Consider the following 14,341-nt stretch of genomic DNA (forward strand, 5'->3'; position numbering starts at 1 on the left):
GTGAATCAGAGTCTAGGAAAGTTTGAGGACTAGTTGTCTTAGTTATCCTGTGCTGCTATAACAGAAATACCACAAGTGGATGGCTTTAACAAAGAGTTTATTTTCTCACAGTCCAGTAGGCTAGAAATCTGAATTCAGGCCACCAGCTCCAGGGGAAGAGTTTCTGTCTCTGTCAGCTCTGAAGGAAGGTCCTTGTCATCAGTCTTCCCTTGGTCTAAGAGTATCTCAGTGCAGAAACTTCATGTCCAAAAGACACGCTCTCCTCCTGGCACTGCTTTCTTGGTAGTATGATGTCCCCCTGACTCTGCTTGCTTCTCTCTTTTATATTTCAAAAAAGATTTGTTCAAGACACTATCTAATCTTGTAGATCTCATCAATATAACTGCCACTAACCCATCTCGTAACATCATAGTGATAGGGCTTACAACACATAGGGAAATCACCTCAGATAACAAAATGGGAGACAATCATACAATACTGGGAATCATGAACTAGCCAAATTGACAGATATTTTGGGGGGACACAATTCAATCCATGATACCAGTTAACAAATAAATTGCAAGTGGTGACATTTACACTATCAAAATAAGACAACGGGAAGTCGTACAGAAAACTTCTCAACACACCTTGGAAATGATTGTCCATTGTATTCCAGCCACATCCAGGACCATGTAAAGTAAGCAGTGAGAGATAGCCTCTACTCCACTACATGATATTAATGTTTTTTGTTTTTTACGATTTATCCCAAAACAAATTCCTAAAGGGTGACATGAAGTATCAACATTCTAATTTTTAAACTCCAAGGACTGCCCTCTAACTTTCAGTAGGGCTTTATATATATAAATAAGAAATCTCAATTTCCTTTTGTGATTTACCTACTTCAAGGTTGTATTATTATTTTTCAAAGACATTAATCTACAAAAAACTTCCAAGGATATAGATATTTCTATGTACCCTTCTATATGCATGAACAAACTATCAGTTTATTTTTTCCTCTAAATATTTTGTTTTAAATACTATTCTTTAAAAGGTGCTTACCCATTGTCTCCTTCCCTTTGACCCTCATTTAAAAGAGACTGAATGGACAGAAAAATAGGAAAAATGGTTAACAGAGAAAAGGGAAAATGGATGCAGTGATCCCTGAAGTTTAAGTAACAACAGTGCAATTTTCTTACTCTTTTTTGACACTTTAAATAAGATGTATATGCCGGTGGATGTCTCCAGTTTTAAATGATGAACCAAGGAGTGTAATATATCAGAAGAACGTTCCTCTGCTGACATTTTTCTGAATGAGGAATATGCCACCCAGAATGTGCTACAAAATGTTAATGGCTTTGAGGCTATACAAATTTGAACTTTATTGAAATGTGCTAATAATGAAAGGAATTGTAAAATTATATGCTGGGTTGTAAAACAGTATGATGATCGTGGCAAGGAAAGCAGAGGGCACCATGCATCATGTGGCCATATAGATGGCTATGGGCACAGCTTACCATTCCCTTGCTGTGGTCTTTAAAAAACCTTAGCAGCTAGGAAATTTAGCTTGACTTTGATAATGAGATTAATAGCTAAATCAAGAGGCAGGAATGACCAAGGGGAAGAGGCAGTTTAAAAACTCAAGTTTTACTGAGTTTTAAAGTCAATAGGCTAGTCACATAAAATCACTCTGCGCCCCTCTCATCAAGAGAATCACTTCTGGAGAGCAGGCAAAGATCAAAGATTTAAAGTTTGTTTTCATCGAAGTTTTGAAAGTCAATGCTTGCCATTTGTAGGAAACTAGAAAGAGCCATACCCTTTCTTGATACGCTCATCAGAATCATTTATTGCCACGCCCATTCCTGGGTTCCTACACTTTCAGTATATTTTGAAGCTTAACTATATTTCCATCACATTATATTTTTGTGGACATCAGGTTCTAGTTCCATTAAAAGGAGGGCACAGCTTTGAAGTTTCCATTCATAAATGTATTCTTTTTTTTCTTGTAATTTCACTTTCAAGCTGGACATTAAAACAAAACAAAACAAACTAACAAACAAAAAACCAGTTGCCAATGAAGTGAGTTGATCCTGACTCATGGTGATCCCATGTGCACAGAGACCTGCATTTCATAGGGTTTTCAAGGCTGTGAACTTTCAGATTCTTCCAAGGTGCCTACTGGAGGATTTGAACCTCCAGCATTCTTCCAAGGTTCCTACTCGAGGATTTGAACCTCCAGCCCTTCGGTGAGTAGTAGAGTGCTTATCCATTTGCACCACCCAAGGACTCCAAGCTGAACATTAACTTCTGACAAGAAACATTAAGGGTTTGTTTGGTGTGGACTACATTCCACAGAGGTCATGCTGAATAATCCTTTTGTTGATTTCCCTGTGTTTTGGTGTTCCTGAAAATAAACTTAAAGAAGGTTCCTCTAAGTTCATCTACCAGAAGTGGGGTACCATTGAGATACAATAATAGTAAAAAATGAGGGATATCGTTTTAGACTGATGGAGCAAGCTAAATCTCAATTTCTATTCTTCTTTTGTTAAGACAGAATCATTGCTTTTAGCTATCCATTATTTACCCTCACGAAAGTGTTAAGCTGGAAAATGAACCCTGCCATTTATCTCCAATGCTCACTTAACAGAAATAAACGCAGCCACCACCTTCCAACTCTAAATTATAGGAGATGGAGTGTCTGAGTTACTAATTATAACCTTGACAAGATGTCTCATCACTTGTCTGAGAGACTCGTTCAGTCAGCATGTAATCATACACAGGGATCAAAAATAAGTCTGGAATACTCATAATCCAGCGAGGAGAATGGAGTTTATATTTGAGGAGCAGTTTCATTAGTTGGGAACAGATTGCAGATGAACAAGACAGAACTCCCATGGACTGGAAGAAATTGCTGTCTTGGACTCCTGATCACCCGTTTCTATCATAGCTGTCAATAATCAGAATCCTTGGCTTCAAGGAAACTGTACTCCCATTCAGACTTCCTTCTTTCTTCCTCCAGGAACTCACTCTGTTATGAGCGTGGTATGTGAGGTCAGGCAGCTTGTGGCGTAATTGATGAATCTGAATTTTTACTTCCACTGTTTAGGTTTAAATACACAATGAACACAACAATTTCAATTCAAAAAGAATAAATCAAATACATGCATCCGGGCTCCTGTAAAAAGGTGGCTTCAGACTAACACTGTGAAGGTGAATTAATCAGTTCTTTTCAAATGATATTTGCTAAATATCCAACAGCTTATACCTCTGATGATCTCTATAAGATATGAAATAATGGCCTGTCTGTCTGGATCATAAATCATACATTCTCAGAAATCTATGTGACTAAAGATATCATTCAGTCTAATCCACTATTAAAATTTATATCAAAAAGACACTGTCGAGATATTTGTTTAACAAACACCTACCTAATGCTAATTATCCGTAAATCACTGCTCTAAGAAATTTATGAATAACAACTCACTTTGCCTTCCGAACAAGCAATGAAGGGACTATTATTATGCATATTTTACAAATGAGTAAACTAAGACATAGAGACATTAAGCAACTTGTCCCATAGCAGATTAAGGATTCCCACCCAGGCAGCCTGGCCATAGAGTTGCTGTTTATGCTATAACTCAAGAGTAAAGGCAAGAACTCTTCACGTTTAGCAGATATCTTATTGACTGGTTTCAGAGAGTCGATAACAAAAACTGCTCAAACAAGAGAAGTAGCTTACTTTAAGTTATTACCACCACTGTTCAAGGTAGATTTATATGTATCTTACTGAATTCTCAAAGCAACCTCACGTTGTTAGGTCAAGTTGATTCCAACTCATAGTTACCTCATATGACAGAGTTGAACTTCCCCATAGGATTTTTTGGCTATAATCTTTTATGGCAGCAGATTTGCCAGATTATTCTCCCAAGGAGCTGCAGGGTGAATTTGAACTGCCAATCTTTCTATTAGCAGCTGAGAGTTTAACAATTGTTCTGTCAGGGCTCCTACAACCGGCATAGACATTCCTATTTATATTTTACAGTTAGGAAACTGGAGATCAGAGAAGTTAAGTGACTTTCCCAAGGTCACACAGCAAGCAAATACACATTGCAGTTTCCTGACTGGAAATTTGACTCTCCACCACAAACCACATTTTCTGATTTTTTTCTTTTTTTTTTGCAATGGACTATGAACTGTGGGTTCCTTTAGGAAAGCAACTATAACTTATGTTTTTGGTTTTCCCTAAAGACTCTAATGAAAGTCCTGCACTTCAAATTCTCCTATGATGCTTTGTTAAATACCGTGCACTCAGGTACAGATTGACCACAGCTTGTCACTAAGAAGGGAGAAAACCTTTCGATAGGGTTACAACTAAATGTCCAGAAAAGTATGAATGCCCAAAGGATATATTCTCATATATTAAAACTTTAATCATTTGGAAAACAAAATATTTCATTTCATCAGTCAAAATAAGCAGATACCAACTTACTAGAAATCTCCAATGATCTGGGTATAAACAGCAACAATTGCCCTTGATTATTCTTAAATTGAAAAAGCCGTTTTGCAGCCTTATTGCCTCTGAGCTCAGGCTCATTGCCCCTTATCCTATGAGGACAAAGGAAAATGGAACATCTGGGATGTAGTTGGAGGTAGGTTAAGCTCATGGCCTATAACTAGGCTGCCTGGTTGTAAATCCTGTCTCACTTGGGCAAGCAACCCTACATCTCAGTGCCTCAGTTTCCTCACCTACAAATGAAGATAATAATATATCCCCCACAGGGCTATTATAAGTAGTAAACGAGTTATGTATAGAATAGAACCTGGTACATGATAATTGTTCAATACTATTACAACTACGATATTAAAGTGCTTTTACCTTGCTTCATAGCATCTTTGCTCTCACATAGATGGATGCAGCGGAAAACATTCAGTTTCCTATATGGATTGAATTTTTTCCCTAACACTAACTGGTATATGCAAATGCGTTGGTAGACAAGTGTCTTAGTTACCTAGTGCTCTACAACAGAAATACCACAACTGGAGGGGGCCAAGATGGCTGACTAGGTCGACACTACCTCAGACCCTCTTGCAACAAAGACTCGGAAAAACAAGTGAATTGATCACATACGTGACAATCTACGAACCCTGACCAACAAACACAGATTTAAAGAATTGACTTGAGTGACAGAGACCAAGAACGAACAACTACAGGGAAGCAGCGACTGTTTTCGGAGCCTGGAGCCAGCGTCCCAGTCAGGAAACCTTGGCGCCTGGCTTTGGACTGGGTGCAGGGAAGCTGAGCATGACATCCTGTGACAGTGCAAACACGGGACGCAGCCCCAGCCCCCTGAACTGACCTCGGGGGAAGCTCAGCCAGTGCACACAGGCGGCGCAGCGACACGGCTGACAGGAGGAGAAGTCACCAGGAGGCAGCAACTGTTTTTGGAGCCGGGAATGCAGCATCCCAGCCGGGGAACCTTGGCGTTGGGCTTTGGACTGGCAGCGGAGGAACTAACCGCGGCTTCTGAGACAGCGCAAGCACAGGGCACGGGCCTGACCCTCGGGGGCAATCTCTACCCAGCCAGCACACACAGGAGACGCGCCCCTCGGGAATCTTGGATAAAACAGTGATCCCAAGCAAGATAAGTAACTTTGTCTATATTCTGGGGTGCTACTCTCTCCTGTTTTTCTGAACCCTCCCCTCCCCTTCCCAGGAGGCTTCATTAACATTGGAATTTCCTGAGCCAGAGGGAGAACTGCTCCAAGGTTTTTCTTTTCCTTTTCCTTTTTTTTTTTTTTTGGTCTTTTCCTAACCCATTCTTCTGGCCTGAGAGAAGCAACCACAAAAAACCCAGGGACCAAAAATCCTTCCCTAATTGGACTGAAAACACAGAACCAGCTCCAGCCAAGCGTAAGTGATCCACAGTCTCGGGCTTTCATCCCTACAGGGAACAAGGTGTCTATTATAATGCAAAGGCATTTCAGATAGGGATCTGACTGCATTTGTTTTAGCGGATTTACTGGGAAGACAAGTTTCCCAGGTCTGATATCTCTGCATATTCAACAGAGCCCTCACTGACCCACAACAGGGAACTGAGGGCTGAAGCTCCCCCCAGACCACCTAGCCTCCTGCCTTAGGGGTCTAAGGAGGGTGACACCTACCAATCTGTAGAGGTACTTGCATTGGGGGCCTAAGGTACAGCTGCAGAGCCCACCCACCAAGGTGCTTTAGGAATAGAGACAGACCTACCTCACTGACACTTGGGGGAAGCCTGTCAGCATCCTGCCCCCCCTGGAGTGTGAACCCCAGCTGCTACTAGAATCTGGTGCACACAACTATCACCACTACTTCTCAAGGTGGATAGGTGACAGTCTGCACCACACACTCAATGACCCCAAATCAGATTCTACTCAAGAATAGTGAATGGACTCAGCATATATATCTGGTAACAGCCCAAACCAGCTGGTAATAGGTCATAAATGACTCAAGGGCTACAACAACCAAGACAGCGTAATCTAGTAGCCCATCTATGTATGTTGAAAGAAAACAAAACAAGATAAGACTCAGTGAGCAAATATAGAAAAAATCACTACAATATCTTAGTGATGGCTTGGAGACAGCAGTCGATATCAAACCACATAAAGAAGCAGACCATGATTGCTTCTACAACCCCCCAAACTAAAGAATCAAAATCTTTCCCAAATGAAGATACAATCCTGGAATTACCAGATACAGAATATAAAAAACTAATTTACAAAATGCTTCAAGACATCAGGGACGACCTCAGAAATGAAATAAGGCAATCTACAGAAAAAGCCAAGGAACACACTGATAAAGCAGTTGAAGAACTCAAAAAGATTATTCAAGAACATAGTGAAAATTTAATAAGTTGCAAGAATCCATAGAGAGACAGCATTCAGAAATCCAAAAGATTAACAATAAAATTACAGAATTAGACAATGCAATAGGAAGTCAGAGGAGCAGACTCGAGCAATTAGAATGCAGACTGGGAAATCTGGAGGACCAGGGAATTAATACCAATATAGCTGAAAAAAAATCAGATAAAAGAATTTAAAAAAATGAAGAAACCCTAAGAATCATGTGGGACTCTATCAAGAAGGATAACTTGCGTGTGATTGGAGTTCCAGAACAGGGAGGGATAACAGAAAACACAGAGAGAATAGGTGAACATCTGCTGGCAGAAAACTTCCCTGACATCATGAGAGATGAAAGGATATCTATCCAAGATGCTCATCGAACCCCATTTAAGATTGATCCAAAAAGAAAAACACCAAGACATATTATCATCAAACTTGCCAAAACCAAATATAAAGAGAAAATTTTAAAAGCAGCCAGGGATAAAAGAAAGGTCTCCTACAAAGGAGAATCAATAAGAATAAGTTCAGACTACTCAGCAGAAGCCATGCTGTCAAGAAGGCAATGGGATGATATATACAGAACACTGAAGGAGAAAAACTGCCAGCCAAGGATCATATATCCAGCAAAACTCTCTCTGAAATATGAAGGCGAAATTAAGATATTTACAGATAAACACAAGCTTAGAGAATTTGCAAAAACCAAACCAAAGCTACAAGAAATACTAAAGGAAATTGTTTGGTCAGAAAACCAATAATATCAGATACCAGCACAACACAAGGTCACAGAACAGAACATCCTGATATCAACTCAAATAGGGAAATCACAAAAACAAATTAAGATTAAAAAAAAAAAAAAAAAAGCTCAAAACAGGGAATCATTGAAGTCAATATGTAAAAGATCACAATAATCAAAAAGAGGGACTAAATACAGGTGGCATAGAACTGCCATATGGAGAGGGATACAAGGCGATATAGGACAATACGAGTTAGGTTTTTACTTAGAAAAATAGGGGTAATTATGAAGGTAACCACAAAGAGGTATAACAACTCCATAACTCAAAATAAAAACCAAGAAAAACATAATGACTCAGCAAACATAAAATCAACTACTATGAAAATGAGGAACACACAATTTACAAAGAAAAACGTCTCAGCACAAAAAAGTAAGTGGAAAAATGAAATTGTCAACAACACAGATAAAAAGGTATCAAAACGACAAGACTAAACACATACTTATCTATAATTATGCTGAATGTAAAAGGACTAAACACACCAATAAAGAGACAGAGAGGCTCAGACTGGACAAAGAAATACCACAACTGGGTGGCTTTAACAAACAGAAATTTCTTCTCTCACCACCTAGGAGGCTAAAAGTCCGAATTTAGGCTGCCAGCTCCCAGGGAAGGCTTTCTGTCTCTGTTAGTTCTGGGGGACGGTCTTTGTCATCAATCTTTTCGTGGTCTAGGAACTGCTCAGCTCAGGAACTCCCGGTCAGAAGGGTAAGCTCCATTCCCAGCGCTTCTTTCTTGGTGCCATGCTTCTTTCTTCTCCCCTCTGCTCAATTCTCTTATATGTCACCAAAAGAGATTGATTCAAGAAAAAAGTAATCCTGTAGATTGAGTCCTGCCTTGTTAACATAACTGCCTCTAATTCTGCCTCATTAACATCATAGAGGTTAGGATTTACAACACAAAGGATAATATATCAGTTCACAATATGGTGGACAACCACACAATACTGGGAATCATGGCCTGGCCAAACTGACACACATTTTTTTTTTTTTTTAATTTTTATTGTGCTTTAAGTGAAGGTTTACAAATCAAGTCAGTCTCTCATACAAAACCTTATATACACCTTGCTATATACTCCTAGTTGTTCTCTACCTAAAGAGACAGCACATTCCTCCTCTTCACCCTGTGTTTCCTATGACACACATTTTGGGGGGACATGATTCACTTCATAACAAGTAAAACTGAACTACCTGCATATTACAACTGCTGAGTATCCAGCTTCAGTGGGTGTCTTATGCACAATTTTCGACCAATTCATAATCATAATCTAAACTGGAAACACTTACTGATATAATAGTGAGCTGTTTGCTTTTACTTTCAGTAAATTCTGTCTTAAATATTTATTGTTTTATGGTTACTGAAAAGATTACCTAAACGGAAAAATTGGTTGTGAGTGAAACTTCTATGTGCACTTGATCCACAGAGTTTTCTTGTTCCACAGCCCTTTGGCAAACATGGACTAATTTTATTTGACATTGTTAATAAAGAAAAATTCATGTCTCTCACATTAAGGATTTCTGACCACTTGGGCCAGTGTTAAATAATATTTTATGTCCCTACAGTAGAAAAGATTGCCATTTGCTGAGTTGTAAGGACAGCAAGGCATTATTACAAGTTTCTAAATGTTGTTGTTAGGTGCCATCAAGTCGGTTCTGACTCATAGTGACCATATGTACAACAAAATGAAACACTTCTTGGTCATGTGCTGTGTTTGAGCCCATTGTTGCAGCCACTGTGTCAATCCAACTCGTTGATCTTCCTTTTTTTCGCTGACCTTCTACTTTGCCAAGCATGATGTCCTTCTCCAGGAACTGGTCCCTCCTGACAACATGTACAAAGTAAGTGAGATGAAGTCTCGCCAACCTCACTTCTAAGGAGTATCCTGGCTGTATATCTTCCAAGACAGATTTGTCCCTTCTTCTGGCAGTCCATATTATATTCAACATTCTTTGCCGACACCATCATTCAAAGGCATCATTGCTTCTTTAGTCTTCCTTATTCATTGTCCAGCTTTCACGTGCATATGAGGTGATTGAAAATATCATGGCTTGGGTCAGATCCTAAATGTTGTTGTTAGGTGCCATCGAGTCTGTTCCGACTCATAGCGATCCTATGCATAACAGAATGAAACACTGCCTGGTCCTGCACCATCCTCGCAATTGTTGCTATGCTTGAGCCCATTGCTGCAGCCATTGCTTTAATCCATCTCATTGACGATCTTCCTCGTTTTCGCTGACCCTCTCCTTTACCAAGCATAATGTCCTTCTCCAGGGACTAATCCCTCCTGATAACACGTCCAAAGTATATGAGATGCAGTCTCACCATCCTTGCTTCTAAGGAGCATTCTGGTTGTACTTTTCCAAGACAGCATGTGAGATCCTAAAAAAAAAAAAGTGAGATCCTAAGTAGTGGATAAAAAAGGTGTGATCTCTGTGTCCCACAGCTTTGTCCATTAGTAGATCATTATAACATTAATACCACTTCATAACTCAATATTCCGAGTGCTCATCAGCATGACTAGCTGGAGGTCTCACTTGTGTGGCAAAGTGATGTATCTATTTATAAACATCTATCATCTATCTATCTGTCTGTCTTTCTGTCTGTCTGTCTATCTGTCTATCTATGCATCTATGTATCTATCTATCTATCATCTACCTATCTACCTATCACCTACCTATCACCTACTTACCTATCACCTACCTATCTATCAAACACCTACCTATCACCTACCTATCAATCACCTATCACCTACCTATCTACCTATCTACCACCTATCTACCACCTACATATCTACCTACCTATCATCTATCTATCTATCATCTATTGATCTATCATCTATCTATCTAATCTGTCTGTCTATTTATCATCTATCTATCTACCTACCTACTTATCTACCAACCTATCTGCCTATTGTTTCTTCTTTTTATCTCTCTACTTATCCATCTTCCCAAATTAAATCATTTAGGTTTTTTGGCCCCAGAGAGAGATGTGACACAATACAAAGCAGAAGAAAAGAATTCTATTCTGAGATTTTATTTTCACAAGCCTCCATCTTCAAAGCAAATTGATAAGACACCAGGCATTTAAATTAGGACATTTTCAATTCTTGTTGACTAGGCTTCTATTTTCTCCGGCAACACAATGGCTTAAAAAATCCAGTTCTATTTCTATTTGCTGAAGTCATCTAGATAAAAAGGCAACCCTAGATTGAAGAAGAAAGGAGAGGAAGAAGAAAAAAGAAAGCTTCAGATGTTAGTGGGTCCAGCACACAGGGAGCCTGCACTGTGAATTCTGGGCAGAGCCTTGGGGAAGAGGAAGTCCTCAGGGAGTGCTTCAATATGCACACTTGCCTAAGGACAGCCTCACTGAGATTTCTGTACCCCAGGGTTACTGAGTAAGATCATTTCCATAACCCCAAACAGGACACAAATATATCAGTGAAAGCTGTGAGGCACAAAAAGGCTGATGGAAGAAGAATTAGGGATCACTTGGTATTACCTGCAAGGCCTGTTGCCCAATGTCCAGACAGGATGATGAGCATCTCACCTGGGTGAAGAGAGACAAGAGGACCTGCCCACCTTTAGCATTGCATAACAGCCCTGCAACTAGGGCACAGACTTAGGGATGAAGATGATGTTGGAAAATTATTTTACTTCCTATCAGTCTCCCTGCTGAGGATGTGAGAAAAAAATTAAATCAAGCAGTAGAAAAATAAATCCAGAGTTGTTAATATACCTGAATTTTGTGGCCTGAGATTGTACCAACTACACATATCATCAGAGCCCTGGTGGCACAGTGATTAAGAGCTCGGCTGGTAACCAAAATGTTGGCAGTTTAAATTCACCAGCTGCTCCTTGCAAACCCTATGGGGCAGTTCTACTCTATCCTATAGGATTGCTACAAATCAGAATTGACTGGATGGCAACAGGTTTGGTTTTGGGTTTTACACATACATCAGCCATTACTGATGTCCTCTTTTCTGTGAATACTACCTCTGCCACGGCAGATTTCCTATGTGTTGACCTTCTGTTATTTTTAATTTTTCCTCCTCTTCTACTTTTATAACTAGATGTTTCCAAAAGATGTCCCATTTAAAAAAAAAAAAAAAACTATTGGATCAAAGTGGTGTAGCTCTTTCCTATATACCACAGCTGAGCTCTTTCTTCCCAAGTACATGCACTCAGGAAAAAAGAAGACTGAGAAATGTATGTGTCTTTGTCTGTGTGTTTATCAGTGAATGGCAGGATGACCAGACAGAGTCTCACACCTTAACTTGGCCCATTGCTCTCTCTGGCTGCAGATACGGATGTGAAGTTTGGCCCCATCTTCCAGACTTTTGCTTCACACATGGCTATTTCCTTCAGGAAAGTCATATTCTCTTCCTCCAGTTCTACCCCTTGAGGGATACTTTGTCCAGTTGCCTAGAGTACATATTTATGTCCCACTAATCGACGGCACTGGGTCAATGTTAAACAATGTCTCATTCTCTCCCACGTGCATCTTGACACACAGGCAGGGGCAGAGATGGGCACCTGTTTCAAAGTGGCTGATCAGTTAGTTCAGGCTAGTTAATAAACTTTTGGAGCATTGTAAAGCAGTATTCTATTTAGGGAGGTGATCTGCCAATGGAACAAAGATCTTTTGGGGATTATGTGGCCTAACTCCAAAAACCAGCCTGACCAGTTCTCACCGCCAAACCCCAAGTCCTGTGTCTCATGAAACATTTCATTCCTTCATCAACTTGGCTTCTGCATTTCAGACCCACAAACAAGAAGTAGATGAGGGAATAACTTGAAATTTTCGCCTTATAGAGAGTATTCATCTTCAAGAGTGAAAAGTTACTTCTTTTCTCAACTGGTTCATACAAAAATAAATTTACTGCAAGTAGCTCGTTTCTAATAAAGGAAAAAAAAATGTCCTTGTGTCAAGGTTATGGTCCAGATTTGGAGATAAAGTGCTTTTCAAATACCTTATGTCTATGACTTCTGTAGTGGTGTTTTGATCAGTGAACTGACCTTACTTGTGTGGCTATCCAGGCTTATTTCTTACATGCAGGACAAAAGATTCTCATTTATTAAGCCAGTGAAAGCCCCCCAATGAAGCATAGTCTTTCTGAATATACAGTTTAAATGGATTATAATCCATTAACTTTCTTTATTAAGTTCTTTATTCTCTTGTGTTTAAGCCCTTCAAGATATTAATTTATTATCATAACCATGACTTAATTAAGGAGGGTTTACAATGTTGTGAAAAATTTGAGTCTTTACCATTATAGATGGGATAATTCTGTAGTTGGTTGCTAAACATAGGCACACGTGGATTAGATTAACGTATAGCCATACAGACTTCAGTATTATATTTCTTTCGAAATGGTACTATAACTGCTTAGTTTGAAGAATTCCATTTTACAAAGGTCAGCTTGAAATGAAACTAAAATACTTACATTTCTCTATTTCTGCTAAGTCTCTGCTGTTGGTCTGTAGGGAAAAGCAATGCTTTCTTAATCCAAATTATTTTCATTCCTAATGTCTGACAATCTAGTACTCAGAAAGTAGGCAATTTTCTCTGCATCATCACTGACAAAGTCACTTGAAGAAACGAAAAGGTTATCTAACCTCTGAAATTTCTTACCACTGTAGCTTTCTATTATATTGCTTATTGTTCCTATAACCTATCTCCTCCCCAAAAAATCATGATTCCTAAGGCTGTCAAAAAAAAAAAAAAGGAATTTGATCTTTGCTCTTTTTCCAACAAAATTTCATCAGATATTTGTAATTTTTTTTTTTTAAATATCAAAATCATAAGAATCATCGTAATACAACCTTTCCCAATGGTTGATTAACCACAAAACTCTACAGGTCTTAAAAGATTTTATTTTATTTTCTAAAGTTAAAATGCCATATTCATTGTGATATTTATGTATTTCTTGACCACTTAACAAGTGTAAAACTTTTAGTACCTTAATTAGGATCATATCATTTTTTATTTCTCACTAACCACATTTTTAAGTCTGTGACCCAACCCCTTTTTTTCCCCATAATTCTGTACTTTTTTAATCTTTTTATTTTGAGATAATTGTAGATTCACTCGCAATTATAAATATAAATATGCATATACATATACATATACATATACATATACATATACATATACATATACATATACATATACATATACATATACATATACATATACATATACATATACATATACATATACATATACATATACATATACATATACATATACATATACATATACATATACATATACATACACAGACAGATCCCACGTACCCTTTACTTAGCTTCCCCAGTGGTAAAATCTTAAAAGACTACAGTACAATACCACATTGAGGATACTGGCATTGATAAAGTCAAGGTACAGAACAGTTCCATCATCACAGGGGTCCCTTGGGTCCTAAATTGAATTGTATCCCCCAAAAATATGTGTATCAATTTGGCTAGGCTATGATTCCCAGTACTGTGTGATTGTCCACCATTTTGTCATCTGATGTGATTTCCTATGTGTTGTAAATCCTACCTCTATGATGTTAATGAGGTGGGATCCAAACCAAAAAAACTCATTCCCGTTGAGTTGATTTCTACTCATAGCGACCCCACAGGACAGAATAGAACTGCCCCATAGAGTTTCCAAGGAGTACCTGGTGGATTCAAACTGCCAACCTTTTGGTT

Source organism: Loxodonta africana, chromosome 6, assembly GCF_030014295.1.
Source record: "Loxodonta africana isolate mLoxAfr1 chromosome 6, mLoxAfr1.hap2, whole genome shotgun sequence".
NCBI classification, from domain to species: domain Eukaryota; kingdom Metazoa; phylum Chordata; class Mammalia; order Proboscidea; family Elephantidae; genus Loxodonta; species Loxodonta africana.